The following is a 21,143-nucleotide window of genomic DNA, read 5'->3' as shown; positions in this document are numbered from 1 at the left end:
GGTCTAATCAAGAAGCATGTGCTACGCACTGCTGCTCCTGCCCACCTGGCAACGGAGGCGCCATTTATTTATGAAACTCCTAGCATTGGTGTACACGCAAGTATACATGCACCAGTTCCTATTCTTAGCTACCCTAACACAGCCCATGTATTTACTTGTTCTGCAATGACTCCCAGCAGTCTCTGGAATCCCCTGCACCTTGTTTTCCAGGCTGCTGCTCATTCCATTAAAATCAGTGCAAGAATCACATTCACCTCTGCTAGCGGCTACTGTTAATCTATTAGTCTGTGTATCCCCCCCCCCCAAGCTAGCAGTTTTACGATCCAACTAACACTGCCTCGTAGCATCAGCAAATATTCTTGCACCCTTTCTATTTACGTGTATCCCATCCCTGTAGAAGCAGTCTCTCCTGTTAGCAAGCACTGACCAGGCTGAGAAAAATTTTACCCCTTGAGCCTTGCACAATCTCTCCAGGGCTGAATTTATCGACAACGCTCTCATCATACACTCCCTCCTATCATGTCTGGGCAGAATTGCAAACACTTTCAAATTCAACCCTATCTCATGGCTTTTTCTCACCATTGAGAAAAAGCCGTGAGATAGGGTTTCCTCCTCCTTTAAATATCACTAGTGCCAATTTATCAACGATATTGATGAAGGTATATCAGGTTTAATGTCCAAGTTTGCAGTTGATACAAAGGTTGGCAGGGTTGTTAATGATACTAAAGACAGTATGTTACTGCAACAGGATCTAGAAAAGTAAGGCAGATGGGCTCAGAAGTGGCAACTGAAATTTAACATTAACAAATGCAAAGTACTGCATATGGGTAGCAGTAACCCAAGAGAATCATACCGACTATGTGGTACTACACTCAGGGAAGTGGAGAATGAAAAAACCTGGGGGGTAACTGTGCAGTCAGATATGAAGTTCTCTGAGCAGTAAAGAAGGGCTGCTAGAGAAGGTCATGGAGTTTTGTCAATGATATATAGGAATTTTGCTAGCAGTGACAAGGAGATGATTATCCTTTTGTATAAAGCATTGGTCATGCCACACTTTGAGTACTGCACACAGGTTTGGAGGCCTCATTTTAGGAAGGATGTAGAATTGCTAGAACTAGTACAGAGAAGGGCAACAAGATTGGTGAGGAACTAAGGGGTGCACTTATGAAGAAAGGCTTAAGTTCTGCAAGTTGCAGTCTGGAGACTAGGCACCTACAAGGTGATCTTATTGAGGTATATAAGGCCTTGAATGGTTTGGCAGGCTCAATGGTGATGGAATACTTCTGCTTGCTCATACTAAAACCTGAGAGGGATTCAAATTGAGGAAAGACAGTTGTAGGGTAGATGTGCAGAAGTTTGCATTTAGCCAGCGGGTAGTTGATTGCTGGAACAGACTTCCATTTGTTAGCATTAGCATCAGTAGATGCATTTGATGCAAGAAAGCAAGCTTATGCATCAGCCAAAAAAAAAAAAAAAAAAAAAAACCACTTCCACTTCACCCCTCTGTTCATTCGAAATACCTGTCCAGCTGAGCCTTAAACTTATTTAGGCTATCAACTTCCACGACAAGGGATGGAAGTCTGTTCCACCAACCAACCACACGCTGGCTAAAGGCAAATTTCCGCATGTCTATCCTACATCTGTCTTTCCTCAATTTGAGTTTATGCCCTCTCAAGTGATTATTCTGAGCAAGAGGAAGAATCCCATCAGCATTGAGCATGCTCAAACCATTCAAGGCTTTATACACCTCTATCAGATCACCTCGCTGGTGCCTAGTCTCCAGACACTGTAATTTGCAAAACTTAAGCCTTTCTTCGTAAGAGCACCCCTTTGTTCCATTCACTAATCTTGTTGCCCTTCTCTGTACTCCTTCCAGCAGGCTCTACATCCTTCTTGAAATGATGCCTCCAGACCTGTATACAGTACTCTATGCCTTATACAAGAGAATAATCACCTCCTTATCCCTGCTAGAAAAATTCCTATATATCACTGACAATACGCCATGAGCTACTCTTGCAGCCCGTCTGCACTGCTCAGAGAACTTCATATCTGCCTGCACAACCACCCCCAGGTCCCTTTCATTCTCTACCACTTTCAGTGTAGTACCACAGAGTTGATACGTTGCTCTGGGGTTGCTGTTTCCCATATGTAGTACTTTATATTTGTCAACGTTAAACTTCATTCAACGTTAAACCACCCCTCTCAGCCCATCTGCTTAACCTTTCCAGATCCTGTTGCAGCAGCATAGTGTCAGTAGTGTCCTTGACAACCCTGCCAACCTTCGTATTGTTTGCAAACTTGGACATTAAGCTTGATATACATCATCAATATCATTTATAAATACAGAAAATGTTTGTTATTGTGGAAGTTGATAGCTTAAATAAATTTAAGGCTAAACTAGACGAACATTTGGAGTGACCAGATGGGCAAAATGGGAAGGTTTTTTTTTTGTTTTTTTGTCTGATGCTGTATAAGCCTGCTTTCTTGCATCATATGCCTCAACTGATCTATGTGCTTTACTTTGAAAGAAAAATCACAGAAATTTAGGAACAGACTACATCAAAACACTTGTAAAATTGTATACACAGAATTATGTTTGATCAACTAGTTTTATACAGGAGAAATAATTTTTATTTCTACGAATAGTGTGTTTTAAAAGAATACTTGTAAAGGGGAAGAATACTGGGTTCACAGAGTAAATAGAGAGCATCCTAATATCACATTGTAGAATAAACATAAAACCTGTATATAAGTTGGCAAGATGCCAAATTATGGTACCTTTAGCTGTATACAGGAAAATAGCTTCAATTATATTTCATGAACATTTCAATTGTTTCACAGATAAGAATAACCACATGTAGATAACTTTCCTTTAATTAATGTAAATTTTTCTAAATTATGAGTTTTAATCATAAATATTATGAAACACTAAATTATTCAAATCGTATACTGTGAAATAAGTGCTGTTATCTGTTGTTGTTATAGTTTTCCTTAAGGTGAATTTAAAAAAAAATATATATATATATACACAGGATATCTCATAAGTCTGCAAATGTGTCCAAATAATTCTTCTCATAGGAAATCAGAGTCAAAGTGAGAGGTCGCTGCAGAATTTAACAGACTGAATTCAGAACACAAGCCAATAATACAGAGCTATTTCCGTAAACATGTTGCAAAGTTCAGGAAACCAGGATCCATATAGGAAAAAAAAACCACACAATGAACCTTCGAGAAGAACTTCCAACAATAACATAGCCACTGCCATCCATCCTCGCTCATTTATCAAAGGTCCCAGAAAGCCTCTTTGAAGGCTATCTTCTGAGACAAGTGTCGAAAAGCAGCATTCACCACATCCTTAGGGCTCACAAATGGCATCCATACACTCTTCTGATCTTGCAGAAATTAAGCAAAGATGAACCAGACCGATGGATGGAATTTTGTGAATGGGCTAGAGAACAATATGCTCAAAATGCAAATTTCCTTCCACAATTTTGTTTTAGTAATGATGCTTTTTTTTTTTTAATTTTTTATGGAAACTGTGAGGTAAATTGACAGAACCTCGCTACTGGTCTCAAAACAACAATCACTGGTTTACTCCTTTGATGGAAGAAGATGCTACAATGCTTGACAAAATTAACAGAACAAAATGTTTTTCATGAATATTTTATTGTGAACAGTGTCACCAAAAGCAAATAGCAAATTTGATATAATAGGCATCCTGGCATGCAAATTCCAAGTATCTAATAGAAATCGATCTATCACCTTACAGAGCTGCACATTATGCAAATTATTCATGCCTATAAAAACATGAGTTGCAATCACATAACTTCATTCCGGTTTTTGGTTTCCTCAGTGGGATAGCCACATTTCCAGTACCGAGGATGGCAAGTCATCATTGTTTAGATGCTTCTTTGAGATAACAGGCCATTTGACGACTTGAAGCTGGGCAGTCACTGGCACACTGGCTTAATGTGTCACACAGTGTAATCTCAGCACAATGGAAGTAGTTTCAGGAGATAGAGCTGGTCAAGGTCGCCAGAGGGCTATGTCAACTAGAACAGACCACTGTCTGACTCTAACAACACGATGGAACTGTATGATGTGCTCCCATCAACTGTCTCTTGAGGTTGCTACGGCAACAGGTGAAAACATTTCCAACCAAATTATGTTAAGAAGGTTAAATTCGAGTGAGCTCTATGCAAGGAAGCCAGCAGTTTGTATCCCATTAACCCAAAACCACCACAGAGCTCGTTGAAACTGGTGCCATGAACATGTGACTTGGAGCTCTGACAAATGTGGTACAGTTCGGTTCTCTGATGAGTCCCATTTTGGCCTACAAACAAATTCCTGATGTTATTTCATCTGATGGCGGAGAGGAATATGGTACCATCCCTCCAACATCAGAGAAGGGGGCACTTATGGTGGAGGCAGTGTTCTTGTGCGGGGTGGAATAGTGATCAGCCGTCACATCCCCTTGCATGTTTTGGTAGGAGTATGTTAACTGTGCAGAGGTACCAAGAACAGATGCTCGAACCCTATATGCAACTTTTTAGGTGTGAGATTGGCCCAGATTTTCTTTTCATGCATGGCAATGCCACTGCACATAGAACTCAAGTGGTGGAGGAATATTTTGAAACTGAAGATATCCAACAACTGCAATGGCCAGCACCATCACTGGGCTTAAATTTGATTGAACATGTGTGGGATGCCCTCGGGCTTCACATTACATGCTGACAGCCAAATGACTCGATCCCTTGGTGAGCTAAGGTCTGCACTAGTGGAAGAATGGGATTTGTTGCCACAGAATCTTATAGACACCCTTATATCGGGCATGTTAAATTCACTGTTCGGCCTGTTTAGCCATTGGAGGGATCATACTGATATCGCACTGATGTCATGTGACCATGTTAAACATTTGCAGCAGTGCATTATTGAAGCATACAAAACTATCCCTCCTGACTTCATTGACCTTGTGCTTGCTGACTGGGTACCTTGTCTGGATTTGTGTATCAGAAACGATGGTAGGTGCATCAGCATTAGCAGTGGCATATGATGCAAGAAAGAAAGCTTATACAGCCTCAGCCAAAAAAAGTAAATAAAATCACTTCCCAACTCACCTATCCTTCCCTCCAGTAGTTTGTCTAGGTCTTGATTTATTTAGGCTATCAACTTTCACAACCACAGGTGGAAGTCTGTTCTAGCAATCCACCACTCGTTGGCTAAAGGCAAACTTTGGCACATCAATTCTGCAACCATCCTTCCTCAATTTGAATTTATGGCCCCTCATGTGCAGAGCTGGAGCAAAAGGAACAATCCCATCAGCATTGAGCTTGCTCAATCCATTCAAAGCCTTAAAAACCACAATCAGATCACTTTTCAGGTGCCTAGTCTCCAGATGCTGCAATTTGCAGAACTGAAGCCTTTCTTGGTAAAAGCATCCCTTTGTTCCCCTCACCAATCTTGTTGCAGTAGCTCTACATCCTTCCTAAAATGAGACCTCCAGAACTGTATGCCCTCCATCTGAACAAGATAGGGCCTGATCATTGCCTTATACAATGGGATAATCTCATCATCCCTGCTAGTAAAATTCTGGTATATCATTGACAAAACCCCATGAGCTGTCCTGGCAGCCTGCCTGCACTGCTCAGAGAGCTTAATTTCTGACTGCACAATTATCCCAGGTCTCCTTCATTTTCCACTAACGAGTGGACTACCACACAATTAGTACATTTCGAGGAAGATCTAGACAAATTCTTGGAGGGTATGGATGGGTGAATTGTGTGTGTGTGTGTTTTTTTTTGCATGTAGGTTAGCAGTTCCCAACCAGTAGTTCATGACCCCTGGGGGCTCGCACTAAAAATTCTGTAATGGTGTCTCCTCAGGTATATTAGGTATACACAGGTATATTATTGTAAATTACAAAATATAACTAATAATAAACAATAAAGTAAAATAAAATTAAATAAAAAGTAAAGAATTGCCAAAAAAAAAATTAATTTCCCACAATTACTTATAATTAGTTTTCTATCTTACAGCATATCATGTAAAATAAATAGGTTTTAACCACTAATTTTTTTTTTCATTCTCAAGGATCATTGTTATGTACAGGAATTTTTTTTTTTTAAAAACCGTAGTACTTAGTACAATGCATGGGTTGACATTAGACTTTAACTTCTGTAGATTGTAATTTTCAGGAAACTCATGTATTAATGATCTTGGTAAAACACCTCTCACCATTCCTAACATGCTCCATTCAATGCCTCCTGTGGTCTTCCATCAAAAGGATTTCAGAAGAATTTTGACAAATCTTGATGCTAAGAAAACTCCAGATCTTTCTCCACTTGTTCTCAAAACCTGTGCTTCTGAACTTACTCCTGTTCTTTGCCACCTTTTTTCACTTTCTTATTCCAAAAATGTTTTTCCTTCTGCTTGGAAATTTGCTCATATCAAGCCAGTTCCTAAAAAGGGCAACAAATCCCTCCCATCCAATTATCGTCCCATTGCAATTACTTCTACTCTTTCTAAAGTAATGGAGAAATCAATTAACCGCCAAATTTTAAACTACCTAGAAACCTTTCATCTAATCAACGCTCACCAGTATGGATTCTGTCAGTGTCGATCCACTGGTGATATTCTGGCTTATGTTACCCATTTATAGACAAATTCAATGGAAAAGTTTGGTGAAACACAAGCAGTTCTAAACAAGCTTCCATCTTATAGTTCGCCAACTGTTTTTTGTAATTGGTTATCCAGTTTTCTCTCTGATCGCTCAGTGAGTGTGATGGTAGATGGCTCTGTGTCTTCTAACTTCTCCTCTAATGCTGGTTCTTTCCCCCACTCTTTTCATATTGCATATTAATGAACTTCTTCCATTGACTGGATATGGAAATCCTATCCATAGTTTTGCCGATGATAGCACATTGCATTCCGCTTTCCATTTTGAGAAACCTTGCCCTGCTCAATCAGCTTCAACTTCTCGAATATTCGCTACCAATTCCTTAAATGCCGATCTTCAGGTAATTCTCCAGTGGGGCAAAAACAACTTAGTTGATTTCAATCCTTCTAAAGCTCAGTCTTGTCTGATATCTCGCAAGAAGGATTCTTCTGCTCCTATGCTTATCTTTGGTGACACTCCGATTTCTAGGCAAAATGGTATATATATATATATCTCTCTCTCTCTCTCTTTTGGGGATTACCCTGACTTCTAATCTCTCTTGGCACAAGCACATTACAAATATTGCTTCCTCCGCATCTAAAAAACTTGGTTTTCTCTTTCACTCTTAGCGTTGCTTTTCTTCCAAACAGCTGTTCACTCTGTACAAATCGCAAATCCGCCCTACCATAGAATATTGTTCCCACATCTGGGGAGGTGCCCCCAAAATCTCTCTCAGGCTGTCTCTTTCAAAACAGTCCAAACATGTACTGCCACCAGCCAACGTCCATTTACTGTTCAACTTCAAACTCACAGAACCAACTTTTCATCTTCCTCATTTATTCATTCAACTGCTGTTTTCGGGAACACAACCTTCCTTCATACATATTTCCTGAAAATTTGTCTACAGAAGTTCAAGTCTAATGTAAACAAATATCTTTTTTTCGCACTTGTGCATATTTGTTATTTTAAGTGATTTTTTTAATTAGTTATGTTAATTATTTATGCTGTACCTGATGCTGGGTCACTGTTCTTGATGCCTGATTGCGTCCTTATATCGAATCTTGCTCCTAAAGTAAGTTATTTTAATCTTAAATTCTGCATTGCTACCGCTGCTGACCAGTGTCCTCTCGCATGCTGTGCTGCGAGTGCTTTCTGTAGCCACTCTGAACTTTGACCTTGACGAAACTGCTTGGGGCAGTGACCTACTTTTTCCTTGGAATGTGAAACAGTGACAATGCTAACCACAGAAAAACCCTAAAAGGTTTAATATGCCTAGAGAGACAAGACAGGTACAATAGATTAGGAATTTACTTACTGCTGTAGTGAATTCTCCCCTCTCCTCTTTTCTGGTTGGCTGCTGAAAAACCAACATTTTTTCTAACATTTGCCAGTTCAGCATAGCTTTAACTTTAATATTGAACTTGTAAAGAACAATATGGCTATATAAATATCTTGTCATAGAGCAACTGGTAGCAGTTTCATTAAAGGCATTACACTTGTTCGAAGATCTATTAAGTTTTTCATGTTAAAAGACTTTTCTTGTTTTAAAGGTTACTGAATAAATAAATTAACTAATAACTTAATAAACAAATATTGTCATTTTACTTATATTCTGCAAGAAATACTACTTGTTACTTCTGTTAATTTACTTCACTGACTCTGTGAACTATGTCTATCAACAACTGTTGTGGAGTCCCCTCCAAATCGCTATGCTGCTGCAACAGGATCTGGAAAGGTTGAACAGATGGGCTGAGAGGTGGCAAATGAAGTTTAACATTGACAAATGTAAAGTACTACATATGGGAAACAGTAACCCCAGAGCAACGTATCAACTCTGCGGTACTACACTGACAGTGGTGGAGAATGAAAAGGACCTGGGGGTAATTGTGCAGGCAGATATGAAGTTCTCTGAGCAGTGCAGACAAGCTGCAAGAGTAGCTCATGGTGTCTTGTCAATGATATACAGGAATTTTTCTAGCAGGGATAAGGAGGTGATTATTCCCTTGTATAAGGCAATGGTTAGGCCACATCTTGAGTACTGTATACAGGTCTGGAGGCCTCATTTCAAGAAGGATGTAGAGCTGCTGGAACGGGTGCAGAGAAGGGCAACAAGATTAGTGAATGGAACAAAGGGTTGCTCTTACGAAGAAAGGCTTAAGTTTTGCAAATTACAGAGTCTGGAGACTAGGCACCGGCGAGGTGATCTGATAGAGGTGTATAAGGCTTTGAATGGTTTGAGCATGCTGAATGCCAATGGGATTCTTCATCTTGCTCAGAATAATCAGCTCAGAGGGCATAAATTCAAATTGAGGAAGGACGGATGTCGGATAGATGTGCGGAAATTTGTCTTTGGCCAGCGGGTGGTTGGTTGGTGGAACCGACTTCCATCACTTGTTGTTGAAGTTGATAGCCTAAACAAATTTAAGGCTTAACTGGACAGGTATTTCGAGCGAACGGAGGGGTGAAATGGGAGTGGTTTTTTTTTTTTTTTTTTTTGGCTGATGCTGAATAAGCTTGCTTTCTTGCATCATATGCCTCTACTAATGCTAATGCTAACTCAAGAACAGCTAATTTTGCCGTTAGCAACTGACCCTAGTTGCTGCCGTTAGCAACTGATGTTTCTTCTGACAACACTACTGCTTCTCCCAATGCGCAACCTTGCAGTCTACTGAAGAAGTTAGGTTCTCAATGCGACACCTGTACCTTGCCTGTACATTCTCCATCTGTGTGTGTGTGTGAGACTGCTTTTGATTCCACAGGTCATACTTCAGTGCCCGATAACCGTGCTTCTGCTACACAACCTTAACCTGATGTTTCTATAAGTGTTCATTCCACTTATGACACTCCTATGTGGCAATCTACTACATCCTCATGGAGTGTGGAGTGCTGACCCAACCATTTCTACTGAAAATAGTTTTCAAAAAGGTCCTGCCTATACCATTTGTTCATTTTCCATCTAAGCAAGCTGCAGAACTATTACGTAAGGATCTTGAGGATTATTTGTTTAAAGAATCCAACAAAGTGACTAATCAAGTGTCCAAAAATGTTCTTCGGTACTGGGCTGGCCTTGAACATGCTTTAAATAAACTTCTCTTAGAGAATGCAACGCTTCTAACTAAACTGGAAGAAAATGAAAAACATGTCTCTCTCTCTCTCTCCCTACACCCCCCCGATTCCTCCACCTTGACTTATGCTCAAGTTATACATGGTTCGTCTAGTTCCCCAGCACCTGAACTAAAGATCATCTCTTCCTCAGTGACCACTGTTGCAACTAAGCCCGCTTTGGCTCCTGCCCAACAGAATATTATTATTCAAAAAGCAGAAGAAAACTCTAATCTGGGTACAAGCCAAGCTGTCAAATCAGAAGTGAGCAAGGCATTGAAGGAAAATGCGAAGGACATTAAAATAAAAACTATGAGGCTTATTCATAATATAGGTGTTATTATAGAAACTGACTCTGAGGCTGATGAAACAAAGATTGCATCCTTACTAGCCTTGTCTAAAGTGGGGATCTCCTCAACACCCCCTAAAAAATCTGACCCAGCCATACATATTTTTGACGTGGAAAAGGGCTTATCCAAAGAAGAGTTTCTTGAAGATCTTTACTTCAAAAATCTGCAAGACCTCGATATTACACTTGAGGATCTTACCAAGGAATTGTCTTTTCGATTTACCACTAAGTCTATATCCAAAAGTAATGTACATTGGGTCTTTTAGCATTTCTCCTTGGCTATATAAACTAATTTTCAAGTTACAGCATCTCTACATTGGGTTTACTGCCCACAAATTTAGATCTTTTGTCGTGGTGACAAAATGTTACACTTGTCCAGGCTTCGGCCATACGATTACGTGTCGCCAGGAGTCCCCCACTTGTGGTCACTGCTCTAAGCGTGGCCGTGTGTTTAGTGAATGCCCAAGTAAATCTGAACCTCCAGTATATGCAAATGTGCAAATCTAGAAAGAAGGACTTCAGTCACTCTGTTTGAGATTCACAATACCCAGAATTTATAAGAGCTAAAGAACTGATAAGATTAAGAACCGATTATGAGTAATGCATCTTATAACCATTCTGCTATTGCAAACAGCTCTATTACTTCTGACTTGCACATCCTTCAACTTAATGCACAGAAGTCTCGTCTAGTTGCAGATGAAGTTTGGCAATACCTGATGTTCATCGATTTGACATACTGGCCTTTCAAGAACCATATTATCTTCAAGGCAAAGTTTCTGGCTAAGCTCTGTCCGTGCGTGTTGTTCAACCCGATCATGCCGAGCCACACTCTGCGTTTGTTATCACAAACGCTAATCTGAATGTTGTCAAAATCGATAGCCTTACCACACAACATGCTGTTTGCATTCATGTTTTGACCTCTAGCACTTCTTATTTCCTAGTTTCTTTATACTGTCCACCTACTTCTGATATCACTGTTCATCTTCAATACCTTGATAATGTTATTGCTACTGTTGGTTCTGCAAACCTTTACATCATGTCAGATGCCAATGCAAAGTCTATTCTGGTTCTCATTCTCCTCTGACGCAAAAGGCAGACTTATCGAAGAAGTCTTACTCTCTTATCACCGTGTTACTCTCAACCAGCCTGACATGCCTTGTACCTTCAGTTCTACATCTGGAGAGAGCAATATTGACATAAACTGTGACTGCATATGCCAAAGCTATCACTGTTTCTGACTGGTCTGTTAACTGTGGAATTTGATCTCGTGATCACAGAGCTATTACCTTTGTGATTAAGTCTTCCTCTCCAGACACTTCTTTTCCTTTACAGGACCTTCACTGCTTCTCCCTTAAACGTATATTATGGCCTTGTTTTGATGATGCTCTTCAGTTCTCTTTAACGGACTCTATGATGAATACTATTGCTAATTACTCTGCATCTGACTATGAAAAATATGTCCAGGATGCTTTGTTTAAGGCCTGCTCTCGTGCTGCTAAGAGGAAGGTGCTGCCTAAACGTCCAACACCGTGGTGGAGTCACAACTTATCCATCTTATGCTGTTGTGTGTTTCATGCTCGCCGGTCCTTCCAACGACACCGTACGAGCTGGCCAACCACAGATATTGAGCAGCTAAAAAATTAATATCACAACCTCAAAAGGCAATATGGCAAGGCCATAAAGGACAGTAAAAGATCCACTTGGAGAACATTTGTTTTAACCTCAGGTAACTCTGACCCTTGGGGTCTGGTTCATCATCTTTCTAGAAACAAGGTTTGACCTCCAGAAATTTACCAGTCTGTTGATTATCACAATGCTGAAACTCTGATTTGGACTAGCACTGTGAATGCCATACTTGATGCACTTCTTCTCTCAGATGACCCCTGCTGTGATCTTCCTATTCACCAACAAATTAGATCTCTCAACAGTGCCTATCTTACTTCTGAATCCACTCCCTGCTTCAGCTAGGCAGAGGTTGATTTGGCAATCTTCAAAATCAATAATAATAGCTGTCCTGGAATTGATAACCTCGAGGGCATTTTTATTAAGCAACTACACAAACTCTATCCATCTGTCCTTGTCACAATGTATAATAAATGCTTGTTGCCTTTTCCTGTCCAAATGCTTGGACAGGAAAAGGCAACTTTTCCTGTCCTTTGGAAGACGGAATTGTTAAAATTAATTCCCAAACCTGGTACTCCTATTTCTGCTAAGGCCTATCGTCCTATTGCGTTATTGTCCAACTTGGGTAAAACTCTTGTGCGACTTATTGCTGCCCACTAGATTGTCTATTTACCGAACGTTCATTAAAGTCCTCTGACCAGTTTGGCTTTCGTATAGGCTGTGGAACCGAGGAGGCCTTGGTTGGACTTCTCTCCAGAGTAAACAACTGCACTTTTAACTATGCTATGGCCACTTTTGTAGATTTCTCTGGAGCCTTTGACTCCCTTTGGTGGGACAGCTTCTTTGCTTGCCTCAGGGCTGCTTGATGCTCCTCACAACTCTACGACTTAACCTGCAACTACTTTCTCCACCGTTCTGTACAAGTCATTTCTGGAACTCAGCAACTTAGTCTTCCTGTCTCTCGAGGATGCCCACAAGGTTCGCTGCTTAGTCCACTCGTCTGGGATTTGGTTCTAGATGAGTGGTTTCTCAGTTCAACTCTCGATGCTTCTAAAATAGCATATGTCAATGATCTATCCCTTCTTGTCCTTGGTAATTCTCATGCTTCTTTGGAAAGTACTACCAGTAGCATTATGAATGATCTGTGCTCTTGGTCCATTATTAATAAACTTACCATTTCTCCTAACAAGACTAAGCTTCTTTATCTTAAGGGCAACTTTAACATTTTCAGGCCTCCGACTATTAAACTTTTTGGTCGTTCTCTCTCCATGGTTTACTCACATAAATTTTTGGGTATTATTCTAGATCGTAAGTTAAACTTCCAGAAACATATCTTGCACCTTCATGATAAAATAGCCAAGTATACATCTATGCTTGTCCGTCTTTCGCATCAATCCTGGGGTATTTACCATCATACCCTTCGTCTTTTGTACAAAGTGGTGTTTGTTCCAATTTGTACCTATGGCACTGGTGCCTGGTTTTGGTATTCTAAGAATATTGCCATCCAAGAGAAACTCTTCTCTATCCAAAGACGTATGCTCTTAATGATGAGTTGTACCTGTCGCACTGTCTCGACAGCTGTGCTCCAGGTTTTAAACGGTTGCCTACCTATGGATCTCCAAATTGCTTATCGAGGTTTTTGCTATTACCTTAGATATGCTATTCCAGTTGACTTTTTAAACTTCACTGTTAATGTCCACTGCGATCCTAAAACCAAAAAAACTCGTTGCTGGAACCACCAGGTTCAACACTGGCAAGATCGGTGGTCTTCTTCTTCAAAAGGTATGGTCACAAGAAAGTTTATTCCAACTGTGTCCTTTGCCTTACAAAAGTCTATTCTAAAATGGTTCAGTCTGAGTCTCTGCACTCTTTTCCTTCTAACTGGTCATGGTTCCCTTTGTGCTAAACCTGCTATGTTTGACATGTCTGATTCTCCCCACTGTAACTGTGGCAGCCCAGAAGACTGGCAGCATGTTCTTTTCACCTGCCCATATTACTTGGATCTTCGTCAGCCTCTGTCTGCTCTGTGTCAACCATTCTCCCCAGGCAATGAGTCTTCTCTCTTGCGACTCCAAAGAAAAATTTGATCTTCTGCAAGATTTTGCACATAAAGCCTTTGCGAGACGTGGACAAATCATCAGTAGTGCCCCAATTTCAGGAAGTACTCCTATTCCAGCTCTACCTCCAGTTCAGCATCTCTATCGTTGCCATTCTCGTGATACCACCACCATCATCACTACCACCATTTTTTAGGTCAAGTACCATCTTCAACTTGGACAGTTGGTTAACAAACATGAATGATGCCATGTGACATCACTGTGTCTTCTTGACTTCTATTTCCTGCTAACCTCAGGCTGGTCCTGAGGTGGGGTCATCTGCTGGCACCACCTTACACTGGTACGGGATGATTTTTTAAATTTTATTAACTTATTTTTATCTTTATTTTTACTTTTATTTATTTTTTATTTTATTATTTTTTTTATTTTATTATTTTTTTATTTTATTTATTTTATTTTTATTTTATTTACTGAATTTTATTTTTATTTTATTTACTTATTTTTATATTTAATTTTTCTGATTTTTATTAATTTACTGTTAAATTTAATTTTATTTGCTCATATTTTGAATGATTTCGACATTCAGTGCGTGAAACTAGAGATTTGCTGCAGTTCACGCTCAGTTGTGGCTGCCTCCTCGCGGCGTAGAAGGGTATCATCAGGACGCACCACCCTGGTGCTTGTTGCTTCCTGATAGCAAAGCGGCCAGAAACAACTAAACAACATAACAAACACACACACGGCACAAACATATGTGTGTAATATGCTATGTTTTACACACTAGAAATGTGTGTAAAACATAGCATTACACACATTTCTGGCTTTTCTGCAGTTTTTGTAACAGCACAACACTAGTTCAACTCCACCACAACGTGGTGGAGTTGAACTAGTGTTTGGGAGCCACCTTACATAAGATACTATACATGTCTACATGTCTTCTCAACTTCCAACCCAAGAATGGTACTAAGTACCATAGTTTCTCATACCTCTCGAGCATTAGCAACTAAGGCCATATTGTTCTGGGGATATGCGGTGGTCATTCCCTAACCTTTCCACATCCTCCATATTTGGTGGTCACAGGCTCGAACCCCGGTCTAATCAAAAAGCGTGTGCTACGCACTGCTGCTCCTGGCCACGGAGGCACCAGTACAAGACATGTAAAAATAAACATAAAATAATAATATGCAAATTACTGTAATTTTCTCACTAATTTTTTTCTTTTCCTTCTTACCTTTTATACTGAAGATAGAATACAGTAATAGATGGTACTGTATTACTGTATGTAGATAGAATAGATGGTAAAAAAGAATTCCCAGATAATCCAAAAATACAGTAAGTCCCCGACATATGTAACAGATACATTCCAGGACTTATTATGCAAGTCAAGTTTTACAAAATATTGACTAACAAAATATTGCTATTATATCCCTGATATGCCTAAATTACAAAAACCACATAATATCCTCAGAAGAGAAATAGTTATATATTTTTAATTAGTTCAATTAAAAAATTTATCTGGGGGATAGAGGTGAAATTGCCAGAGTGGCACATAAGAAAAGGAAACATAAAACGAAGAAAATATGCATGTTATTGTACTGTAAAAACTGATATGTATTTCTTAGCCTTGTTTATTATAGTTGACTTCACTGGTGCCAATCGCTTCACTGCTTCTTGTTTTCTGTCTTTCTCCTTTATTCTGTTCACTGTTGCCACTAAAAATCTGATTTCTGCACGATACATGATAACGTTTGGCCATTTTTTCATACAACCTTATTATTTTAATTTTCTGATCCAACTTGATCGCTTTTCTTTTCTTGGTCGATTTACCAACCAGTACTGCTGTCACTTATTCTCTTAGTCGGCACCATGATAACACAGTTAAAATTAAATTTTCTGAAAAGAACTTCACAGAGCAAAAACTCACTTATAACCCCAAGCGAGCTCGCATTTTACTAAAGCACATTTATGGAGGTCACTACCATAAAACAAAACTATTTGCACTTTCCGGTTTATTGGGCTTTTCTGTTAGTGCATCTAATTATAAATGGGTAGTAAACTCGATCTTATTGCATTTTTGATAATCCCGATAACTGGAATTCTGTGTGTTTTTACGTTATGGTATTATGATTAAACGTGTGTCCCCCTCCACTGAAATCTTCAGTCATATAAAAAAAATATAAATAACGTAAGTCTGAAGTTACATAAGTCGGGGACTTACTGTATCGAAAAATGTTCGGCAACCTACGTAAAAAGTATGGCGATAGAGAAAAAACGAAAAAACTTACCACGCACTACTCGTGTGTCCAATACGATGCTTCCATTTATTTTTTAGAGTGTCGCCTATGGTTTGGTCACCAACATTAGAGATTTAATAGATGCACCGTTTTCAAACTTTTGAATAATTTAAAGTTTCACAACTCTTGCGTTTGCCCATCATTTTCGTTATTTCTAAACAAAAAAAAAAGGTTACCATAAAAAAAAAAAAATTCCGACATTCCTAACATAAATAACGAAACAAAATTTGCCTTTTGCTGTGCGACAAAGCAGAACAATCGATGCAACGCACTAAAACAAACTAAACATTTGGTCTTTTTTTTTTTTGGAACAGCGGGTGTGAAGACAACGGGGATTGCAAGGTAATAAGCACACTAATAATCTCCCAATGATGACTTATAACGCTGCTTCTTGTCCCTTATTTATGACTTGCAAAATATCTGTTTATAACTATTCCAGTTATTACTTGAATTTTATTTCTGGTTGATTTTTTTTTTTTTTTTTTTTTTAAATTTGGGGTCTTGAAGTGTCCTGGTTAATCCAATCCCGGTAAATCGAGAGTCTGCTGCATATTTAAAATCAATTATCAGAAAATTTCAACTACAGTAAGTTCCAAATATAGTGGTCAAGTTTGGAAATTGAATTTTGAGTCTAAAAAAACGACAATTCTAATAAGCGAATATTGACAAATATTATTCAGAGGCTATAAAAAAATAAAGATATAAAGCACAAATTTACACTTTATTGTCAAAGGCTTATTAATTAGATAAGCAATTAAATGATACGTAAAAATCGGAAGAATATTCCGATTTTTACATTCCGAACAAAATAAAAATAAATTTATTCATTTATTTATTTTTTTTTTTTATGTGAACCTCAAACACGAGAGGTATTAAAACCTATAGTACTTAGTACCGTGCTTGGGTTGGAGGTTGAGAAGACGAAAGAAGATATTTGTTGACATTGGACTTGAACTTCTGTAGATTGTAATTTTCAAGAAATACATATGAAGGAAGGTTGTTCCAGAAAACGGTAGTTGAATGAATAAATGAGGGAGATGAAAAGTTGGACAGTAAATGGATGTTGGCTGGTGGCGGCACGTGTTCGGACTGTTTTGAAAGAGAGAGCAGGAATTATAGAAGCCAATTCAGAAGAACAGTGCCCATGGAAGTATCTGTAAAAGAGGCATGTGGCAGAAACAGTGCGTCTATGAGAAAGCGAGTGGAGAGACTCTGTTAGAGATGAATCATTAATTAACCTAACTGCCCTCTTCTGAATGGAATCAAGAAGCTTGAGAGAGGTTTTGGGGGCACCACCCCCAGATGTGGGAACAATATTCCATGGCAGGGCGGATTTGCGATTTAAACAGAGTGAGCAGCTGTTTGGAAGAAAAGTAACGCTGAGAGCTAAAGAGAAAACCAAGTTTTTTATATGCAGAGGAAGCAATGTTTGTAATGTGCTTGTGCCAAGAGAGATTAGAAGTCAGGGTAATCCCCAAAAGAGATATATCATTTTGCCTAGAAATCGGAGTGTCCCTAAAGATAAGCATAGGAGCAGAAGAATCCTTGAGAGATATCAGACAAGACTGAGCTTTAGAAGGATTGAAATCAACTAAGTTGTTTTTGCCCCACTGGAGAATTACCTGAAGATCGGCATTTAAGGAATTGGTAACAGATTTTCGAGAAGTTGAAGCTGATTGAGCAGGACAAGGTTTCTCAAAATGGAAAGTGGAATGCAATGTGCTATCATCGGCAAAACTATGGATAGGATTTCCAGTTAATGGAAGAAGGTCATTAATATACAAGAGGAAAAGAGTGGGGGAAAGAACTGAACCTTGGGGGCCACCGGCATTAGTGGAGAAGTTAGAAGACAGAGAGCCATCTACCATCACCCTCAGTGAGCGATCAGAGAGAAAACTGGATAACCAATTACTAAAACAGTTGGCAAACCATAAGATGGAAGCTTGTTTAGAAGACCTTTATGCCAAACACGATCAAAAGCCTTTGAGATGTCAAGAGCAACTACCTGTGTTTCACCGAACCTTTCCATTGAATTAGTCCATAAATGGGTAACATAAGCCAGAATATCACCAGTGGATCGACACTGACGATCGTTGATCAGACGGAAGGTTTCTAGGTAGTTTAAGAGTTGGCGGTTAATTGATTTCTCCATTACTTTAGAAAGGGTAGAAGTAATTGCAATAGGACGATAATTGGATGGGAGGGATTTGTCACCCTTTTTTGGAACTGGCTGGATATGAGCAAATTTTCAAACAGAAGGAAAAACACCTTTGGAATAAGAAAGTGAAAAAAGGCGGCAAAAAATAGGAGTAAGTTCATGAGCACAGGTTTTCAGAACAAGTGGAGAAATACCATCAGGACCTGGAGCTTTCTTAGCATCAAGATTCATCAAAATCCTTCTGATATCCTTTTGACGGAAGACCACAGGAGGCATTGAATGAAGCGTGTTGGGAATGGTGGGAGATGTTTTACCAAGATCATTAATACATGAGCTGGAAGAAAAATGGGATGCTAGCAGGTCAGCTTTATCCTTGTCTGAAGTGACAACAGAACCATCTGGTTTGGACAGAGATGGGCAAAAGTTGCAGCCAATAGCTTTGGCAAGAGACCAGAATGCTCGGCTACCATTTGGGCAAGAAGCAAGTTTTCTACTCTTAGCCTGTTCAAACTCTAGTTTGGACTGATTAATAACTGCTTTACAATTGTTGCGAGCTTTGGTGTAGGCAGAAAATGAAACTGAAGAATTAGAAACAATTGAAGAATTAGAAGAATTATACTTACATATATAGCTTAATTAATATACATATTAATTAACATAACATTTTGTAATATGATTATAATTTAAAATAGTCACTTATTTTAGATTGCTTTAAATTATCACTACAAAGTCTATTTATAGATTTTTCAAACAGTCTATATTCATGATCACTTGCACCAGTTTCTTCCAATGCTCTCCTCAGGCCGGCTATAGCTTCATGAGTTTGCTGTTTTGTAAATGGAATTTGTTCGGGTTCATCTTAATTTTTCTCCTCCTTGGCAAAATTATCAGTAAGAGACTGGGCAATTTCTTCATCTGTTAAAGCTGTAGTAACTTGTAGATCACCATCTAAGCCCACCCAATCATTAAACTCCTGTTCACCCACTTCTTCGGGCTTTTCAACGTGATCAGCATTGTGACTTAGTTACCCATCATGAATAATTAATCCACATTTTTTGAAACAGTTGCTAATGCAGGTTTCGGAAACTTCATTCGAGGCACTCATTGTCACATATGAAGTGTATCTAGAACAGTTATTTGCTTTGCGATATCGGATGATGTTCCCAAACCTTCATCAATAGACTGGACGTTTCTTCGCCTCATATCCGATCTATAAAAGGTTTTAAAGGTTTTTATTATTCCCTGGTAGAGAGGTTGAATCAGTGATGTGGTATTTGAAGGTAGAAAAACTAATTCAATGTTTTTGAAAGTCAACTTTGGATGAGCTGGGCAGTTGTCTATAACCAATGGAATCTTTTTGTTTTTCTTATCCAATTTCAAATCCCATTTACGAAGATAATCTTCAAATAAAGAAGCTGTCATCCAAGCATTGGTATTATTGGCATATTCAACATTCAGTTATTTTACTCCTTTAAAACATCTAGGTGATTTACTCTTGCCAATAACTAACAGCTTCTTGATTGTTCCCGTCATGTTGCATTTTAAAAGAACTGTAGTCCTGTCATTGATCTTCTTTTCTGCAGAAGCATAGGAATTTTTTTAAAAATCATGCAGTGGTCTGGAGTAGCCCTGTAGCACAAACCCGTCTCATCTGTATTAAAAATGTCTTCAGGATTATAAGTGCTTAACACAGTTTGCCAAGAGGTTTTCAACCAGGTGTCAGCTGCAGAACAATCGGAATTCTGTTTTTCTCCATTAAGTTTTTTGTAAACAATATCATGCCTCTTCTTCCATCTTGTCAGCCATCCGTCTGTCGCCTTAAACTCTTCATGTAGTTTTTCAGCAAAATCATTAGCTTTATGAAGAAGAAGAATGCTACGATTGATTGGCGCATTAAAAAAGAGTTGGCCTGTTTAAACCAAACGAACAGAGCTTCATCTACTGTTTGGCATTTCCCTTCATGCTTCCTTTTTCTGGTTTCACTAATCACATTAGTGTTTAACGTGCGATGTGATTTTAACAATTTTGATAAAAATGACTGAGGCACTCCTAATTTTACTGCTGCTTCCGTTTGAGACATATTGCCTAAGTATAATTTATCGTATGTTTCTATAATTCGTAACTTATCTTTTACACTCAAATTCACTCTCCTTCTGTTCACTGACATTTTTTTTGGTACTAAAATTTAAAACACAGTAAAAAAGATAAGCATCAATAACAAAGCACACGACACACGCAAGTAAGACGAAGTTCAGATATAGAAATGAAGAGCAGATTTCAATGAGGGGGAAACACATGAGCTGGATATCATCATTCTTCTCTTCCTTGGTGATTCCCTTTTATCTCTTCTCTCTCTCTCTCTCTCTGAGTAGTTCAAAAATTTTTTTTTTGGCTGGTGCAGCATAAGCCTCAGGCTTCCTTGCACCTTATAGCATAATATTAATAATAATAACATTTCACCATAATAACGTGAAAACACAGAATTCCAGCTATTGGTATTATTGCAAGTGAAAAAGATCAAGTTGACTACCTGTTTATTGCACTAACAGAAAAGCCCAATAAACCGGAAACTGCAAATTGTTTTTATTGTTTTATGGTTATGACCTCCAGAAAAATATCACAGAGGCATTCAAAATTGAGTCTTATAACTGAAAATATGATTCTAGTAAACGATGAAAGTGTAGTGCATTTTATTGATTTGGATCGGTTCTTCGAAATTTGATTCTATTGAGTGGATGATTCTAATAACAAGTGATCACTATAACTGACGCTTACTGTATTTGAAAGACCCATGGATTCATGGGAGGATCCCTATAGATCAGATCTGATCCCTATAGATCAGAGATGTGCAAATGTCTCTCCTATTTGTAAAGGGGGGGGGGGAAGATGAAAGGATAAAGTGAGT

General features: G+C 38.8%; 1 protein-coding gene across 1 annotated transcript in view; it reads right to left on the bottom strand.

Moving 5' to 3' along the window:
- The window catches only part of LOC150076361 (protein arginine N-methyltransferase 3-like), a 240,780-nt gene extending 233,057 nt beyond the window's left edge, over positions 1-7,723 (bottom strand). The window contains exon 1 of the mRNA XM_090387332.1: positions 7,666-7,723. The gene's annotated coding sequence lies outside the window, so the exon portion shown is untranslated. The remainder of the gene's footprint in view (positions 1-7,665) is intronic.
- Positions 7,724-21,143: the final 13,420 nt, after the last annotated feature.

Source organism: Mastigoproctus giganteus, chromosome 13 (genome assembly GCF_048544385.1).
Source record: "Mastigoproctus giganteus isolate SK-2022 chromosome 13, ASM4854438v1, whole genome shotgun sequence".
Lineage (NCBI taxonomy): Eukaryota > Metazoa > Arthropoda > Arachnida > Uropygi > Thelyphonidae > Mastigoproctus > Mastigoproctus giganteus.
The sequence above is the reverse complement of the archived record's forward strand: the minus strand, read 5'-3'. Positions and strand labels throughout refer to the sequence as shown.